Raw genomic sequence first — 3673 nt, forward strand, 5'->3', positions numbered from 1 at the left:
TTATTGTCAGATGCGATAAGTGTGAGATCAAAAGAGTTCTCATATATCAAGGAAGTTTTGTAAACATATTATACTTAGACGCATTTAAGAGACATCTCCTCAACCCAAAAGACCTAAAGCCCTTTAAGGGCTCTCTAGTTGGATTCTCCGAGGAGTAAGTGTAAGTGAAAGGTTACGTCACGCTAAAGACAGGCTTTGGAGAGCATGAACATGACAAAGAAATTAAGATCAGGTACTTGATTATTGATGGCTCATATTCTTATAATATTATTATTGGGCAGTCAAATTTTAACTAGTTGGGCATCACTTTGTCCACTAGCATGAAGTGTCTGCTCTCTGACGAGCAGGTAGGAGTTATCCAAGGAGATCAATAAATTTCCTTGAAGTGTAGCATAAAGAGCCTTAACTTGAAAATGGTATGCACTCTAGGCGTGAACACCAGGAAGGCAGGCTCAGGAATAAACCTCCAAGAGAAGCTTGCAAAGGCGAAGAGTCTCCCCCTTCAGTTGGTGAAGAGATCAGGGATTAAAAGCCCATGAGGAATGCCCTCTAGAATCACTTTTTCCACTATCGTTTGTTTACTTTCATTTATTTTATTTAGTTACTTGGTTATTTTGGATCAGGCGATTATTACGTATCTACAATTTATAAGGACATGTTATTTTTAGGGTGCACTCTTTTCCCTATGCACCTCGTAAGGGGTGGTGTTTTTAATGAGGCACCTCATTTTGTTATTTCGGAGGACTTGTATATGTGATAACACTGAAATTTACCGTATTTTCGACTCCGATTTCACATGCATTCTAGTTGTTTTATTTCTATTTTGTTGTGTTATTGCTATGTTTTCCTTTGTTTTCAGGTTTTTACTTTAATTGGATCTCCGATCGAGAAAAGGAGTGAAAAAGAGCTAAAAACCCTAAAATTCAGCATTTTGTACTTGTGGCCTACCCCATGGCTGGCGCCATAGACCCTGCCATGACGTGTCCAAGCTCAACTTCCCTCAACTTCCACGTTCCCCACTACTTCCACTAAGGCGCCTCAGATTGGCCTTGTGGCGGGCACCACAAGAGGAAAAGTTTTCCCTCCCATTTTCAAGTTAAAGGGCATCCTTGTCATTTCCATCTTTTTACTTGCTTATAAATAGAAACTCGAAATCACTTTTACAATGATCCAAACTTAGAGCAGAGGAAAACTCAGAGCAACTTTGTTTCACTTAGGCATATATTCAGTATTTTAAAGTGGTAATCGCTTCGCATTGGAGTGTTACCACAATTGTGTAATCGAGTCTGTGATAGAGTCTGTAATCGAGTTTGGAGCACTTTGGAAGGAAGTTAATCCTGCCGCCATTTTCATTTCCGCTTTGCAATTTATTCAACCCTCCGATTGGAGCAGGTTTTTATTACTTGTCTTTATCTTATTTATTTTCCCGCACTCGCTTTACTTTTATTTATTTTCCTGCACTCGCTTTAAGTTATTTATTTCCTCGCACTCGCTTTACTTTATTTATTTCCTCGCACTCGATTTAAATTATTTATTTCCTCGCACTCGCTTTAAATTATTTATTTCCTCGCACTCGCTTTAAATTATTTATTTCCTCGCACTTGCACTACTTTATTTATTTCCTCGCACTCGCACTACTTTTATTTACTTTCCGCACTCGCACTACTTTTATTTAAATTAATGCACTTTTACTTTACCATGTCTAACTAAATCTATAAGGTTAGAATGTAAGAATCGTAATTGAACCGATAATCCGTACAATTGTTCATAGAAGCACTTAAGGGCTATTTTAACTTTCAACTTAAGTTTTCCCGCACTTCAACTCCGTTGGGTAAGATCGAAAGCCGTCCAACGTCTATCTAAACTTAATTGTTTTTAACTATTTCAAAAACAGCGAAAGCGCTTTGTTTAGTTCATTAGGAGTTCTTAATTTAAGAAGAAAAGAGATTTTAAAACTATTTTCGGACGCGTTTATAAGTTTAGAGTCTGGTTCGTGAGAACCTCTTTTGGTTAAGAAATCCAGGTTATAATACTTTTCAACTTAGTCAAGATACTATATTTCTTAAAAATAGGTTTACTACTCTAATACAATGCGCGCCTTTTTATAAGTGACAATAAGAGGGTTTGATTAGGGAGTACAACTCGATTCTGAATACGCGAAAGCGACAGTTCCTGTTATATTAGTTCTTTTCAAAGTAGAAAACATTGCCCATAAGTAGTTCTATTAGCAAGTACATGGATTATTAATTGATTACGTGAATTACATTCGACCCTGTCTTTATTAATTAATCTTTATTCAACACTTTATTTTTCGTTGCACACTCCAAAAACACCTATTTTGATTGCCTTTGATAAACACCATAACAATAGATAACGATAGATTGACATTTGGTCTCTGTGGATTCCACAATCTTTTATATTACTCTGACGCGTTCGTATACTTGCGAAAAGCACCGCATCAAGTTTTTGGCGCCGTTGTCGGGGACCAATTTCGTCAAATTTCATTTTCCTGTTGCTATATCGTTTAGACTTAGGCTATTTCCCGCCGGTCAATGCGAAGAACTCGCAGCACCGGAAGTTTAAGCTTAGTATATCCTCTGGCGGAACCTGAACGTTACGCTCACACACGTTTATTCTTTCATAGAATTTAGAGAGCTATGGCCGAAGATCAAAACCAAAGACCTCTTAAAGATTTCGCTCAACCATCTAATGAAGAACCTAGTTCTAGTATAGTAAACCTAACCATCCCAACTAATAACTTTGAACTTAAACCATCCCTGTTGCAACTAGTGCAACAGAGACAATTCGCAGGTCTCGCTACTGAGAACCCAAACCAACATTTAAAAATATTTCTTCAATTAGCAGACACTTTTAAAACCAATGGAGCTTCTCTTGAGGCAATACGTTTAAGATTATTTCATTTTTCCCTCAGAGATAAAGCCCTATCATGGTTAGATTCTCTTCCACCCAATTCCATTACGACTTGGGATAACCTTAGAAGAGTTTTTCTTGCTAGATATTTTCCCCCGAGTAAGACCGCCGTTCTTCGAAACCATATAACTAGATTTACCCAAAACCAAGGAGAATTGTTGTTCGAAGCTTGGGAGAGATATAAAGAGTTGTTACGAACATGCCCACATCATGGTTTAGAAAATTGGTTAATCATTCAAACCTTCTATAATGGACTTCATTACAACACAAAGATGACCATCGACGCTGCCGCGGGCGGTGCTCTGATGAACAAACCTTATCCTGAAGCTAGTGCCCTCATCGAAGATATGGCTCAAAACCATCAATCATGGGGAGTCTAACGAGCGACAGTTGAGAAGAAGGAAGCCCAAGGAGGAGTGCATGAACTAAGCTCTATAGACATGATGCAAGCTAAAATGGACGCATTAACCCTCAAAGTCGAGCATATGTGCATAAACCCGAATACTGTAGCCGTAGTTTCGTCGGATTGTGAGATATGTGGAACCAAAGGACACCAATCTACAGAATGCAGTCTATTAAACGAAACCCACTCTGAGCAAGTGAACTACACCCAAGGGAATCCATACTCGAATACCTATAACCCTGGATGGAGGAATCACCCGGACTTCTCCTATAAAAATAATAACCCAATCCAAAATAATGCACCTCCGAGAACTAGTTATCAAGCCCCAAGATCAAATCA

The 3673-nt window shown here is 38.4% G+C and overlaps 1 non-coding gene across 1 annotated transcript; it reads right to left on the bottom strand.

The window, feature by feature from the left end:
* Positions 1 to 3041: 3041 nt before the first annotated feature.
* On the bottom strand, positions 3042 to 3148 carry LOC127088484 (small nucleolar RNA R71). The gene has a single exon (XR_007790319.1). It is a non-coding gene; the product is annotated as a small nucleolar RNA R71 (small nucleolar RNA).
* Positions 3149 to 3673: the final 525 nt, after the last annotated feature.

Source organism: Lathyrus oleraceus, chromosome 5, assembly GCF_024323335.1.
Source record: "Lathyrus oleraceus cultivar Zhongwan6 chromosome 5, CAAS_Psat_ZW6_1.0, whole genome shotgun sequence".
NCBI lineage: Eukaryota > Viridiplantae > Streptophyta > Magnoliopsida > Fabales > Fabaceae > Lathyrus > Lathyrus oleraceus.